The sequence below is a fragment of the Adiantum capillus-veneris genome, chromosome 26 (assembly GCF_014529385.1).
Source record: "Adiantum capillus-veneris isolate H3 chromosome 26, ASM1452938v2, whole genome shotgun sequence".
Lineage (NCBI taxonomy): Eukaryota > Viridiplantae > Streptophyta > Polypodiopsida > Polypodiales > Pteridaceae > Adiantum > Adiantum capillus-veneris.
In genome coordinates this window covers 16,619,255-16,635,725 of record NC_140956.1, presented here as the reverse complement: position 1 = coordinate 16,635,725, position 16,471 = coordinate 16,619,255, and the positions used below count along the sequence as shown (strand labels likewise).

The 16,471-nt window shown below is 42.2% G+C and overlaps 1 pseudogene; it reads left to right on the top strand.

The window, feature by feature from the left end:
* Nucleotides 1-5,709: 5,709 nt before the first annotated feature.
* LOC147423060 (putative glutathione S-transferase parC pseudogene) lies at nucleotides 5,710-15,454 on the top strand (annotated as a pseudogene).
* Nucleotides 15,455-16,471: the final 1,017 nt, after the last annotated feature.

The window sequence follows — 16,471 nt, the reverse complement described above, 5'->3', positions numbered from 1 at the left end:
AATTGTTCAACACACAACCCTCAATTGAAAATCTAGGAGTGATGCCAGAGAGGTCTGTTATATGCGAAAAAGGCACATCATGTTCTTCAGTACGAGGTTCTTGCTGCAGAAAAGGGTTGACTTTCACTTCATCGTCTTCAGTATCAATTAAAGCATCTAGAAAACAATATATAAGAACATGAAAATCTATTCACATCGAAAGGTAGAGGTAGATAGTCAATGTTTTTGGTTCAATATATGCCATGTCTCTCGATCTTAACAATAGCCATCTTTGCTTTTTGTGCTTTCGAGCATCCAGCTAGTGCACCTAATGTAAAAGATGGGACATTTCAAAATACAAAAGATAAACCAATCTTGCATAGGCTTTCTTCAAAAGAAGGTAGAATCAAACGTACTGCAAGCTTGCCCTTTGCCTTTCAAGGGAGATGGTTGGATCACAAAGTTCAGTTCACTGTACACACTACGCTTGTGAAAAGTTGTCGGAGTGCTTGCAGATGACTCACTCACATCAATCTTACACATTCACGTTTGGAAATTCCACTTTTTGGATGCACAGTACGAGCAAAAACACCAAAAGCACGAGGACCACCGTAACACCCACACTCCATACCGTCAATCTCCATGTTTTGTACACCACCATGACTATAGGCCATATTCCAGCACACTTGTTTGCTTTGTCTACATGACACAAACAAATATAAAGACTAAGAATGCTTTGCAACTATGATTCTTTCATCTATCGTCCAAACAAAATTTACAAGGAAAAGGGGATCAGAAAACGGGAGGGGGGGGGGGAGGATTCAATGGAGTTTTGAAGCAATAAGAAACTTTATTGCATCACCGATCCAGCATAGAGTAATGCCACACAAGACAAACAACAGTGGGGAGAGCAAGGAAAGCAAATGTCGTTTCTTTTTTAGCAAGTATCGAACCACCAACCCACCATAAAGCATGAGACTACAAAGCAAACAAATGGTGCACAATTTACATTCTTTTAAGCTCGAACGGAGTTAACAGGAGTGGGGAGAGCAAGGAAAGAAAATGTCATTTCTTTTTTAGCAAGTATTGAACCACCAACCCACCATAAAGCATGAGACTACAAAGCAAACAAATGGTGCACAATTTACATTCTTTTAAGCTCGAACGGAGTTAATACGGGGAGAGAGAGAGAGAGAGAGAGAGAGAGAGAGAGAGAGAGAGAGAGAGAGAGAGAGAGAGAGAGAGAGAGAGAGAGAGAGAGAGAGAGAGAGAGAGAGAGAGGGGGGAAGAAAAAGGCGAGAGATGGGTGATTGACACTGAGAATGCCTCAGGAGGCTCGCGACACACAACAAGCCAACATTTTAAATAACGTGAACTTTTTTTTTAAAAGACAGAGAAAAAGAAAAGAAGAGGGATAAGCAGAAAGAAAAGGGGGGAAGGGAGTACTCGACGTGAGCTAAGCATGCTCACACATAGTGTACATAACAAAACCTCACTCTCAGTCCCTTAAACGACAAAGACAAAGCATTGCACACACAAAAGAACACGCACAAGTGAAGGGACATAGGCTAACCAAACACACAACAAACATTGTCCTGCAAAAGAAAAGAGATGATCAGAAGGCCTTCAATCCACAACTGCTGCATATCTCAACCGAGCCGCCTTTAGATCCCTTTCTCACTAAACTGTCAATGGCAACAAGAAACATATGCAAGTGATAATGCGAGACACAATAAAACCTAATGACACAACCATCAGGAACAAAAAACCACTCCAAACACGACAACAAACAAAACAAGCATTCACAAAAGTCGAGATGGACCATGTGCCCATGCACACGAGAATTCATTTACCAAAGTAGTGGACACAAGAAGCACTAGCCTGCAAAAGAAGGAAACTCATCACAGCAAAACCGAAGCCAAGATGTCCGCAATGTTCTTATTAAAATCCACAACAAAATGGCACGTTCGTGCCGTCTATAAGTCTTCAAGCATGCTTCAAGAAAAATTCCAGAACGCAACCAACAGCATGGAACCACAATGAGCCTTTCATAATAGAATGTCTATGCACATAAATATACAAGCATTGTACGCATCTTTTTGTGTAAAAGATTTTCATGCATCATGGACAAGAGAGTCCAAAGACTTTGAAGAAATTTTATAACAAATAGAGACAACAGTAGATTCTTTTTCTATAAACTGAACAATGAGATCCCAAAACGTAGAGATTGGAATGAAGCAATACATAGCCAATGGAAACAACATCTTCAACACTTAATATATGCAACCTTATTCACTGCCTTTAAAGGCCACAACCAAAATCTGCATCTTTGGGTGACATGTATGTCGTAGCTCACCATGCAAACAAGCAACACCTTTTTCAATGCGAAAGTTTCCTCATGGAACGCAGTAAACAACACATCAGACCATACAACAAGAACAAGACACGCACCTCGACCTGCGAGCCTCCCAACATAGACCAGTCTGTGACAGAGAGAGGCATATTCCATCGATAGACCATATACGCACTAGAGAAGAAGAGAACAGTCCGTGCATAGCATGAACACAACCCAAACTGCATGTCAAAGAAAGAGAGCAGTACCTGACATAGGGGGGGGCTCCAAACCATGCAACAAACGCTACATCAAACCCTACCTATTTAAAGGCGCAACAGAGCATGGCCAGAAATGGGAACACCACGTGAAGCATCATGTAATGCTGACCCAGAATCCAAGTAGGATGGACACAGCATGGCGCGCCTAAGAGGGCGAGGCTTCCACAGAGGCTCCACATCATCGCAGCCACAAAAACGGGCTCCAACACTGCACCGAGAGACTAGGTCCATAGAACTCTCGAAACGTGCACGACAGGAGAGAAGAGAGAGGATGCAAGAGCCACCATCGTGCGGCTAAAGCGTAGGAGGAAAAGGGGGCCACAGAGAAAACCTGCCCACGTGGTAATAAACCTTCCCTCAGCCAATTAGGGGGGAACACCTAAGTGCCCCAAGTTTGGGGCAAACACTAAGGCTGCCACTATGGCAGGCCAAAAACCCAAAGCTTCTAGTCTCCATATGTTGGTCCCCTCTCATGGTTCACCCAAACAGGTACAAACAGTGCAGAGCACCTTGTCTATATCTATACATCTATACTATATATAATGCAACTTAAAATTTTTTAGCTCAAAGAAGGCATCCACGTGTTTGTTTTTCCTTCAGGTACAAAGAGTGTTTGTTTATCTTTCTTTTGTTGCATGGAGCACTGCACGATGTGCTCACATTTAGTATTGTCCTGCAGGCTGCCTCAAAGAAACTGTCTGGAAAGAGAGAGAGAGAGAGAGAGAGAGAGAGAGAGAGAGAGAGAGAGAGAGAGAGAGAGAGAGAGAAATGAGGTGCTTGATATGATGTTTTGCAAAGCGTGTGTGTAGCACTATGTATTGTCACCTGTCTGTGTGTGTGTGTATGTGTGGCGTGCACGCGTGCACATAGCAAGAGCTGCAAGAACTTGCAAAGTTGAAGCTGCAAGTTGCAAGTTGCTGGGCAGCTCGATCTGTACTACCTGCAGAGCGTGTGTGTGTGTGTGTAGATGGCGAAGACATTCTCAACAGGTGGGAACTGTCTCCTAGTAGCCGAACAATGGTAATTACCACGGTAGTTACCATAGTAACTTCAAGAGGCTATAAATAGGACCCATTACATTGTAATCGGGCTGCTTGTCTTTTGACTTCTTACTCTTAGTCTCTTGGTGTTAGTCTCCAAAGTTGTTCCTGAGTTACAATCTCTTCCAATTCTACTCTATAAACATTACCACAATAGTCAATTATGCTTCAATGTGTCATACCTTGTACTCGTTCTTCATAAACTCTGAAATTTAATCTGAAACACTTATCCATTCATTTAGTCTGTTTTTTGTCCCAATAGAGTATTTCAGTCCAGTTAACTATTTCAGTTCAGTTTCTATCTTCTATTCCAGTTTCATTGACTGAACTGACGACTTACCAGTACAGTTGTAAATTCTAACATTGGAGTCAGCTATCTAAAGAGATCAGCTCCAATTCCATTTTGGTGATCACGGTGGCTAGAGCTCTTTGCTTGTTGACCCAAACTCTCTCCCAGTTTGAATTTTTAGCTGAAGTTATGGCACCCAAAACCAGTCGTGGTGGTAAACCATCCTACCGCGTTGACCCTATCCCTGAGGAGTCAGACAAAGATTCTGATCCTAAGCATGAACCGTTGACTGAGACTGAACCTCAAGAGGAGCACAGTCAGGCTGATGAGGCTAAGGACTCTCAGCACTCCAGTCAGTCCAGAAGAAGAAGGGCTAAGAGGGAGGAACGCAAGTCCAAGAGTTCTCGGACCAAACATGGGGATGAAGGAGCCAAAGGTTGTAAAGGTAGTCGCCATAGTTCTAGTAGAGAAGCCAAGGAGGAGACAGAAACTGAGACAGAGGAAGAAATTGACTGGGATGCAGACACAAACCATTACAAGAAATCTTCAGGAAAGAGTCAGGTTCCTAACGTGAGAAGAGGCAGAAACGATGTTGATCGACATGATTACACCTCTTCATTGAAAATTTCTTTTCTAGTGTTCAAAGGTGGAATGAAAGATGACCCGGATGTTCATACCCAAGCCTTGGAACACTATGCTGAGTTGAAAAATATTGATGAAGATGACTAGGGGAATACTTTCCTCAAACATTAAAGGAGGCAGCAAGGAAATGGTACTACCAATACCCACCTTGTCAACTCAAATCATATAACAAACTGCTCAAAGCTTTCCAACTGGAATATTCAGATAACAGAGGAGATGAGGATATCCTTTGTGAACTCGATAAGATAAAGCAAAGAAAATTATCAGTCAGAAGTTATGTGCAGAAAATCAAGAAGCTGACTAGGCAGCTCTGCAAGAACCACCATCAAAAAAGCGGTTGCGGGCATGGTTTTTAAATGTTTTCCACAGTAAGAAGCTTAGGGAACAAGAGGTTCCTGCACCAACATAGAAATTTAATGATTTGGTGCAGCGAGCCCTGAAGCTGGAACATCTGGCTAAGAAGGAAAGGAGTCATAAGAAGAGGAGGTCTAGTGGTAGCAGTACTTCTTCTGATTCTAGTAAGACCTCCAGTAGTTCTTAAAGTAGCTTAGATGAGAAGAGCAAAGACAAGGCTAAGAAAGGGTCTTGGTCTAGAAATAATGATGAGATGGCCCGGAAGATTGCTGAAATCAGCCAGACCAGACAACCAGTAAGAAGAGTGGAAACTTGGTGTTCAAGGTGTAAATCCAAAGATCATGTTTCCAATGAATGTCCACAATGTACTTACTGCAAAGCCTACGGCCATCTATGGAACAACTGTGGCATTCACATTCATCATTTCAAGAAGGGAAAAGATCTATCTGTGGTGGCATTTACCAATGCTGAACTAGTAAGAGTGGAGACTACTAGTGTATCGCAAGAAGAGAAATCAGGTATCAGTGTTGTTGGTATGGGCCGTGGAATGTACCAAGGGGATACTGGTTGGGCCCGGGGTCATGGTAATTTCCAGAGTTGAAGTCTGAATTGTTATACTTGTAGTAAGTATGGGAATTTTGTGGCTCAATGTCCAGAAACGCCTGTTACTGCGGCTACTGAGGCGAAGGCCCCAAAACCAGTTCCTGTACAAGCAGTTACATGCAACAAAGGGGTGGCTATTGAGGAAATCCTAGATAACCCAATGAAACCAGTCACTCCTGAAAGTAGCAAATGGGCTCAACAGAGAGAGGTGTGGAAAGCCAAGGGTAAAGAAAAGGAGGTTGATGAATGGCAGGAGCAGAGAGAATTAGTAGCGAGAATCGTGGAGGATTTAGCGAAGAAGTTGCTAGAGCAGCCATAAAATTATGATGCTCGGGTCATTTAGAAGGTACCATCCCAGTCTTTTGAGAAAGCACAACCAGATCAGTCAAGGTATGGAATGCCTGAGACCATGTTGGCTACAGCTCAAGGACTGATGGAAGAGTTAGGAACTGATAAGGGAGCTGAAAGCACTAGAACAAAGGAATGGTATTGTGAAGATACTACCAATTCTTCAAGTTTCGATAACAACTCTGATCATGAGAGGGAGGCAATGCATGTCAAGATTTGTGACAGAATTAAGAAACTCACGGTGGAGCTAGAGAACATTAGAAAAAAATTGCCTGAAGCAGCGAATTTCATCACATAGCAGAGGAAGGTTGAGGCGGAAGCGAGAACGGTTGACTTGGATGCTGTTAGAGATGATGAAGTGCCGATGATCCAGGTACATTATAAAGTCAGGAAGTAGTGGGAGCCACTATCTGGTGTCATACTGGACGGAGGAACAGGATTAAACATCCTGGGGGCACATCTTTAGCAAAAGGATGAGAATTACAAATCTGAAACCTGCACCTTTCAAAGTTCGAATGGCGGATCATCAAGTAGTGCAGGCAACTGGTATGATAGAGAGTATGCAGATAAGAGTGGGCAAAGAAAGGTTCAAGAGTACCTTCGTAGTATTAGATGTGCAAGGCACCTATGGGATTCTACTGGGGCGTCCATGGCTGCGAACGGCTCAGACTGCTAACGACTATGCTAATCAGAATCTGACAATACAAGGTGCCAGTAGCAGAATTCAAACTGAACAAAGATCAAGCTAAAAAGCAAAAGAAGAAATTTTTCAGACCAGTTCACTGAGTAGAACTTTGGAGAACGGCTAGTTTAGCTGACTCAAAGGCCAGAAGAACTAGTTGATTCCAGTGCACCAGTGGATTCTGAACAAACACACTCTGAGGAAGTGATTAAAAATCAGAATAGCAGTTCAGACCTCAAGGAACCGTCTTGGGATTACGCTGAGGAGTCAACCAAGAGAAAGGGCAAAGGGCCTAACTGGTTACTTCTAGATGACCAGGAAATAGAAGAATGGAATTTAGGTTCTGAGGAAAATCCTAAATTGATCAAGGTCAACAAACATCTGAATCCTAAGATGAAGGAGAAGGCCCGACATATGTTCCACCAGTACAAGGACCTGTTCGCATGGGAACATACTGATCTTAAAGGAGTAGATCCAGAGGTATGTCAATATCCAATACCATTGAAACCAAATGCCAGACCACTACGGCTGTAGCAATACCAAATGAATCCAAATTACGCTAAGGAGGTCAAGGAAGAGATTGATAACCTTCTAAAGGATGGGTTCATTTTACTGAAGTAGCTAGTAGTGACTGATTATTCCCTATTGTGGTGGTACCCAAAAAGAATGGAAATCATAGAGTGTGTGTGGATTATAGGAAGATGAATGCTCAAACAATTAAGGATCCCTTTCCATTACCCTTCACGGATATGTTTCTTGCAGGATATGAGATGTATAGTTTTATGGATGGTTATAGTGGCTATAATCAATTATAGATTGCTCATGAGGACCTGGGTAAAAGCCACTTTTATTACTGAGTGGGGAGAATTTATGTATTTGGTATGCCATTCGGTCTTTGCAATGCACCAACCACTTTTCAACAATATATGATGGAAATATTCAGTGAATTTATTCATAGAATCCTTGTCATATTTATGGATGACTTCACTGTATATTCAACAGAGGAGAAGCATTTACTTTTCCTTGAAATGGTTTTCTAGTGCTGCCAAGAAAAGCGGATCTGTTTGAACCCATTCAAATCTGTCTTCTTAGTCTGGAAAGGACAACTACTGGGACATGTAGTGTCTAGGAATGGTATAGAAATGGCCAATGACAAGATCCAGTGTGTCCAGCAGGCTAAGGCGCCTCAAAGTGTGTCATAGTTAAGCTATTTCTTGGGATATATCAATTTTTATGGACGATTTGTGTTCCCAGGCAGTACCTTGTATGAACTTACAAAGAAGACCAGCAAGTTCAGTTGGACTGCTAAATGTGAGAAGAGTTTTCAAAATATAAAGAATGCTATTATCAATAAGCTAGTCCTACGACGACCAAATTGGGATGTCATCTTTCATGTACATGTTGATGCTTCAGGACTGGCGATGGGAGCAATACTGGCTCAGCCATAAGGCAGAACTGATTATCGAGTATACTTTGCTAGTTGCAGGTTCAGCCGGGCTGAAAAAGGGTATACAACTACTGAAAGAGAAGCCTTAGGGATGGTTTTTAGTGCTACTAAATTCAAACATTATTTGCTAGGCAAGATATTTCGTTTTTATGTGGATTATCAAGCGATTATTTTGTATTAATAAAGTCATTATTCAAGGCAGACTGATACGATGGATGATGTTCCTGATGGAATTTGAATTTCGTATTTTTCATAAGCCTGGGAAAAACCATTGTGGTGCTGATTTCCTGTCCAAGAGTATGGATGGCTACTCTGAGGTATCTTTAAGAGACAAGCCAGTGGATGCAGAACTATTTCAGTTAACAGCTGCGAAATCAACTGATACAGAATTGTATGAGGTATATCAGTTTCTTTCAATGGGAGAATTCCCAAACATCTGGACTCAGAATCAGAAGAAGGAATTGATTATTAAGAGTCTGAAGTTCACCATCATTAGTGGATCACTTTACATACTAGGAGTCGATGGGGTTCTTTGTAGATATGTGCCTATGGAGGGACGAATGCAAGTGATTTCAGAGGCACATAATGGGGATTCTCGGGGACATTTTCTATTGATATCACTTCCAAAAAGATTTTTGCAGGCTGGATTGTGATGGCAAACTTTAATATCTGATGTCAAAAGCTTTTGTAAAACTTTTGATATATGCCAAAGAATGGGTATACCCACGACAACAGATATGACTCCTCTAACATCGATTCAACCTATCTTGATGGCCACTTGTTATGTGACCAAATGGGTAGAAGCTAAGGCTCTTCCTCCACAACACAATAAAATCCATTGTTGTGTTTCTCTTTGAAAATATTGTTTGTCGATATGGATGTCCCGTGGAGATTATGTCAGACCAAGGTACGCACTTTATAACTGATGTTATGGACATTCTCATGGATATGCTTTCAGTCAAGCATCAAAAATCAACTCCATATTATCCTAGATGCAATGGGCAAGCCGAAAGCAGCAACAAGACTGTCAAGACTATTCTCACTAAAATTGTGTAGAAAGATCCATGTCACTGGGATTTAAAACTTCAAACTAGTCTCTGAGCATATCGAACAGCTTATAAGGTCACTACGAGATTGACACCATTTAGAATGGTGTATGGCACTGAAGCTATTGTGCCTATGGAATTTGTCATACCCAGTCTGAGGATGGCAGTCAAGTATGGGTTGGATTTTAATCACAATCTGAAATAGAGACTGGAGGACTTAACACAACTGTATGAGTTAAGGCAGAGGGCTATGTTGGAACATGAAATTGTTCAACAAAGAAGGAAACACTGGCATGACAGACGAATCTAAGTCAGGGAGTTTTATAAAGGAGATTTGGTTCTGCTATATAAATCAAAAGTAGGGCCTAAGAAAGAGAACTTAAAAATATCTTGGGCAGGTCCATTGGGTGTTCTCCAATGGCACAGTAAGATTGAAAAATTTATCTGGATTACTGTTGCCAGGGGTATATCATGGGGCCAAAATCAAGCTCTATTATTCAGAAGACAGAGAGACTTCCAGGGATAAGGATACTGATAGTCTGGGAACTGAAGACCAGGAAATTCCAGAATCAGCTATTTTAAGCCTTTTTCATGTACAGCCATTTCCAGAGCCAATGAAAAGGTCAAAAAAGTCTTAGCACAACAACACCATGTCAGTACCAGAGTCTGTAAAGTGTCAAAACCATTATTAGTTTTTATGGGAAAAAGGGTCAGTCGGACTATCAACAGTAATCATTTCAAAGATGATGGAGAGTATTAGCCAATGCATGTGTGCCAGGTCATTTGCGATGCACGGGACTCTAGGAACAGTAAGTAGTGGAGATTTTATGGTGCAGACGCATATAACAGTAAGGCCAGTAGGCATTTTTCCTCGTAAATCTCCTGTACGTCGTCTGCCTACTGTTATCCATTTGCCATCGCCAAGCTCTGAAGTTTCGTGCTGCAACCACAAACTTCTTGGTGTGAGGAAATTGTTGACTATTGTCTATCTTTACCAGCCACACCAAGAGACGGGGTTGAAGCTTCAAGTCAGTCCTCTTATTCTTCTTCTACTGATTCATCATCTTCACGGTGTATGGGTAGGAAGAAAATGTCAGCAAATATGCAGGAAACTATCGAGAAAACCCAAGCACTTATTGCCGCTGCAAAAGATTTTCTTCCACTTATCCCTCACAGTAAAATACAGCGGTATGTGTTTACTGAGCAAGCCAAGGCATTACTCAGATTGTGGGATTTGCATGTGGTTGTGCAAGCCACAAGAGCTGAGTTTGACACAACTATCATTAGACAGATTCTTGATTCCTTCAATGTTGATGAAGGAAGGGCTATGGTATATGGTAGGAAAGTGTCAATAACACCAAAAAATATTTCTTTTGCATTCAAGATGCCAAATGAGCCAAAGCCGTTTGTGGCAACATCAGAACAGATCAGTGCAGTTCTGAAAGAAGATGATGTTGCCAAGAAGAAACACAAAGTCAGTGCGCAAGCGGTTCCAGTAGCGGGTCTGGACATTCCCGCCGCTTACCGTTTTGTGGTTGGAGCTGTGAGTCTCAAAAACAACCCGACTTATGTGTCGGAAACTATTTGCTATGCTACTGGCAAGAAGATTGGGCGCCATAGTTTCAATAAATCTATGTCAGATTCTGTCACATAATGTCCTTCAGCAGACTGCTAAGTTGAAGTCCCAAAGTGTTTTCAAAGCATGGTATGTTTGACAGTTTCTTTACTGGCCAGGACGCTCATAGTCAGGTAAGGATGGTTTGGAGCCAGAAGCCCTTTCTAGTAAACTAACAATGTGGATTTATCATCAGATGAAGAAGCCCCACGTAGTCAGTTAGCTCTCATTGGACAAAAGAGGAAGGTCACGCAAGAGGAAGCTGGTAGTTCTAAAAGACCAAAAACTACACTGGCCAAAAGCAGTGCTTTTCTTAAGTAGCTAGAAAGTCATGTCAAAATAGTGTCTATTGAAAAGACTCCAGAAGACCAGACTTCATCTGAACAACCAGAAAAGCCTCCAGTACAGACCACTGGTGGAACCAGCCACCAAGCATGACAAAGATCAACGACCACCAGTGCAGGAAAAGGCCAGTCAGACATGACCGATGCTGAGTAGCAGGTGGGTCAGACTGATAAGGGAAAAATACTAGCACCTTTGAGTCCGCTTGGTAAAGTTCCCATCCCTTATAGTGAAGTGGCTCTGAATTTAACCAAGAAGGACCAGTTACAATAGTTGCAGACTCATCCTCTCAAAGGGCCTTAGTCTTGCACAAACCTGATTATGATGCACTACCTTATATGGCTCTTGTCACAGTTTATGAGCCAATTGCATGTGACCCAGCAACTGTGAATGATGGTTGTTCAGTACTTATTCAGTCATCGTGGAACACCATTGTTAATGCTATAGGACAAATGTTGGATGCCTCACTTTCTAATGATGAATTGACCAAGTTAAAGGCCCAATTGAGGGAGACTGAGCAACAAGTTGAGAAGTTGGAGCAGGATAGAGGAGCACAGTCCCTACGGTATAGTGTCCTTGAAAATCAATCAGCTAGGACCATTCAACATGTAGAAAATAAGTTGTCAAAGATGGAGTCTGAGATGAGGATGCTTAAAGAAAAAAAGGCAGAGGCTGAGAGAGCTGCTGACAGATTCAAAACCATGCTGCAAATGAAGAGAGTTGATTTCAACTCATTGCTGACCAACCACACTGCATTGAAAGCCACTTTAACTGAAAGATATATCTATAATAATTTGGCTGAGATACTTAATCCAAAGGGAAATGTTGTTTTCAATATAGATAATCAGAGGGCCCTCATGGAAACAATGCAAAGTGATTTGCAGGATAAACTTTCTGAATACAAGAGTGCTTTGGAAAATTAAGCTATCCTGGACTATATTGAACAACAAAATAACCTCGATGAGGATGATGATAAAGCAGCAGAGGAGGAAGAGGAGGAGGATGAACCAACAGAAATACATGATGATGATGACTCTCCTCCATCTCCACCTTCAGGGTATGGTGCTGGTGGAGCAGGGGCCACAGGGGAAAATCATCCCAATACAAACCATCCAAACCAGTATAGGGGTCATCAGTCGCCGTGATCACCAGGCCGGAGAACAGCAACCCAGCAACACTGGGAATTCACCAGTACACCAGTCACAACACAGTTTCTATGAGAAGGGGAAAGGTAAATATGTGACTTAGGTTCTGGAAGGTGATAAGAAACACTCACTACAACTTATCACATTGAACAAGAGACTAAGACATTAGCAAGCTCCTCTAACTAGGATGTATCTGGAGGATGATGTTGTTCTTTTTGATCTTGAACGATTTCAACGACTATATGTTGACGCCAGAGAAATGGTCCAACATTGGAAATCAACGGCTTTCCATGACCAAGAGGTGTGCCAACTGCCTGAGCATCCTAGTAGAATTCAATTTCTAGAGAGAGTACCTGAATGGGTACTAACATCTGATAACAAGATAGCTAATACACACTGGCAGCGACAGTCTATTGTAGATTGTCATTCCCTAGCCATTGAATTAGAGATCTTGCTGGCGAACAAGCCAACATATAAATGTATGAAAGACGTCAGAAGTCAATTGAAAGAAGTTTTACTACAAAAGAAAATTACCAAGGGAGTTCTAGATCAGCGGGTACAAGCTATTATTGAAGATGAGGCTACCACCAATAAGGGGCCTTCAACTCAAATGACATTAGGAGAACAAACAACTGCTCTCCGAAGACTGTTTCAGCTGGTCGGAGTTACTAGAAAAATGATGCAGCAAGAGAACCACGCTTTCCTTAATTTTTTGGAGTTTGTACCCAATTCCCTAGTCCTCCTGTATGCTTTACAAGCTAGAGAAGCTGAGTTGCCTAGTTTTTTTCCAGCACTGTATCCTCAACATCCAAAACCAGCAGATCGGCTCACATATTATAATATCACTGATGATCTTCAGGATTGGTATGAGCCATCTACTGTAGAATGGAAAACCTTGCAAACACTACTCAATGATGCTCTTCAATTAAATGATCCTGGGGAACTCAAAGATGAGATACAGAGGATCAAGCTGTGTATGGGACAATGGAAAATCCAGCTTAGAGGTCTCACCAAGATCACAAACCAGCTGGCTGCAACTTATTCTGGAGTCCTCTAAAATCCCTTAAAAGGATGTTACAGCTAAACATGTCCTGGGACCACAGTACAAAGAGATGGCTGAGATTCTCTTTGAAGCTAGGATTAAAACAAATCAGCCTCTTCTAGAAGGATGTATCCATACAACTTTGCATTGTCATAAATTGGCCAGAACTCATCTGAGAAAAGGCAAATGAATGCTCTATGATCTCGACACCAAAACCTATCATCCTCTCATGCCTTATGAATTGAAAATGACCACAAAAAGGTGGGATCAACTTGAGCAGGAGGCCATTTATAGACTTATCCAGAAGGACAATGCTGGCACTAGGACTTCTGAAACACCAACACGGTTGAAGGGCAAGAGGAAGCGGGTTCAGTGGAAGGATACTCGGTACTTCCATCTCAAAATCCGATGGTGGATTTTTCCAGCCGGTCTCAAAATCAGACGGTGGATTTTTCCACCCAATTTAGAATCAAACGGAGGATTTTTCCAGTAAGGTTCTGGAATTTCTTTGGCTGGACACCCTTTATAGGGGTGTCAAGCACTCAACAAGTATGAAGTATGGTATAAAGCTAGCAATACCACGAGAGTTAGCAACTTCAGAGGAGTACTGTCAAGAGGAACATCCGCCAACCCAAGTAGGCAAAGAGGTTCCTCAACACCTTAGAAGAATCAGCCGGTGGATTTTTCTTCAAAAATTTTGGAGTCATATCAAAATTCAAGAAAGGAGGGAAGGATGTAGACGGAGAAGACAGTCTCAACAAGCGGGAGCTGTCTCCTGGAAGCCGAACAATGGTAATTACCATGGAAGTTACCACATTAACTTCCAGAGGCTATAAATAGGACCCATTACATTGTAATTGGGCTGCTTATTTTTGGACTTCTTACTCCTAGTCTCTTGGTTTAGTCTAAAGCTGTTCTTGAGTTACAGAGAGAGAGAGAGAGAGAGAGAGAGAGAGTAAAATTTCAGTGTTGGAGAAAAATCCATTTTTCCCAACATACAAAATTCCTTTCTTTGAGATTGCCAAGTGGAAAATGTAGAAAATTTAGGGTATTTTTTGGGTTTTTACACTATTTTTCTCTATTTTTGGATGGAGTTTCTCCTTTTCCCCTTGCCCTCAACCATCATTTTTGAAATTGGAGACAACATGATATTATGCCGAGACATATTTTCCTCGAACATTGGACTGGATGGACTTTGGAGAGCGAAGGAGAAGTTAGAATTGAGAGAAGTGACTTGCGGCATTGTATCACGTCACACATGTGTGTGTGTGTGTGTGTGTGTGTGTGTGTGTGTGTGTGTGTGTGAGAGAGAGAGAGAGAGAGAGAGAGAGAGAGAGAGAGAGAGAGAGAGAGAGAGAGAGAGAGAGAGAGAGAGAGAGAGAGAGAGAGAGAGAGAGAGAGAAGCTTACAAAATTCTCTCGGGCTCTTGACGCATCCACGCATCTCTCTCTCACACACTCCTAATATTGCAACTTGACTTCGTTGCGTGCACCAAAGAGAGAAGAAGAAGAAGAAGATGAAGAAGAAGAAGATTTTTTTAACGTCGTAGGAAACTATCCCGCAAGAGACCTCAAAATGAATTCCTTGGTTATCAATTGCTAGTGCAATGTTATCATTCACCACGGCCACATAGATAGTTCAAGTTCTCCATCGATGGTGCAACATGTTTGGCCTCCGGGTCCTCATTGCCCTCAATGAAAAGGGGGTAGAATATGAGTGCATAGAGGAAGAACTTCAAAATAAGAGCGAGTTTTGCTTCGGCTTAACCCCATCCACAAGAAGATCCATGTGCTCATCTACAACGGCAACCCTATTTGCAAGTCTCTGGTCCTTTTGCAATACATTGAAGAATCTTGGCTCTCTCCCAGCCATGTATCCCTTCTTCCAGACAACCCATACCATAGTGCGATCGCCCCCTCTTCTGGCCAGACTTTGTTGATAAGAAGCTCTATGACGTCGGAGCGCTGATTGTTCAAAGCTTCCAAGGAGAGAAGACATGGAAAGGCTGGAAGGACTTCATCGCGGCGCTTGAGACATTGGATGGAGCTCTCCGCAATGTGTTTTCTGGAGGCCCATTTTTTGGTGGGTAGAGAATAGGGTATGTGGAAATTGACTTGGTCCCTTTCCTTTGCTAGTGTATATCTTATGAGGCCTTGAGGGAGTTCAAGATTTGGGAAGCTGCTAGGTGCCCCCATCAGTGGAAGGAAACTGTGTTGGAATGGCCAAGTGTGAAGCAGACATACACAAAGAGGCTTCATGCACCTTAATCTTAATTATCTGGAGAGAGAAAGAGAGAGAGAGAGAGAATTACCTATTACATCTGCTGCAACTCCTTCTCGCCATGGCCCGAAGAAGAGACAAAAATGAGCGTCACATACTAGAATGCAATGCTCAATACGCTAATAACATTCTTGGATTTGTTGCTCATGGAACTGCCTTCAAGAAAACTCCCAAGAACATGATCGAACTGTGCAAGCAAAGCAAGGAAATTGCTAAAAAAGGTGATGTCCAAGGACTCTTCAAGATCTAGGAAGCTGCTAGGTGCCCCCCTCTAACAGTGGAAGGAGACTGTGATGGAGTGGCCAAGTGTGAAGGAGGCAGACAAGCAAAGGCTTCAAGCACCTTAATCTTAATTAGCTTGAGAGAGAGACATACGGGCTACCCATGCACTACAACATGGAATATATATATATATATATTCCAATAGTGCATGGGTATCTCTCTATCTTTATATGAGAGAGATATCCATGCGCTACATCTTGGAATATACACACACACACACAAAAAGAGAGAGAGAGAGAGAGAGAGAGAGAGAGAGAGAGAGAGAGAGAATCACCTATTACATTTGTTGGAACTCCTTCTTGCCATGGCCTGAAGAAGAGAAAAAAATAAGCCTCACGTACCAGAATGCAGTGCTCAATACAATAATAATATTTTTGGATTTTTTGCTCATGAAACTACCCTCAAGAGAACTCCCAAGAACGTCATCGAAAGGTGCGAGCAAAGAAAGGACATTGCTAAAAAAGTGATATCCAAGGACTGTTCAAGATCTGGGAAGCTTCTAGGTGCCCCCATCTGAAAGTGGAAGGAGACTGTGTTGGAGTGGCCAAGTGTGAAGGAGGCATACACAAAGAGGCTTTAGGCACCTTAATCTTAAGTATCCCGAGAGAGAGAGAGAGAGAGAGAGAGAGAGAGAGAGAGAGAGAGAGAGAGAGAGAGAGAGAGAGAGAGAGAGAGAGAGAGAGAGAGAGAGAGAGAGAGAGAAAGACCTGCGAAGATGACTG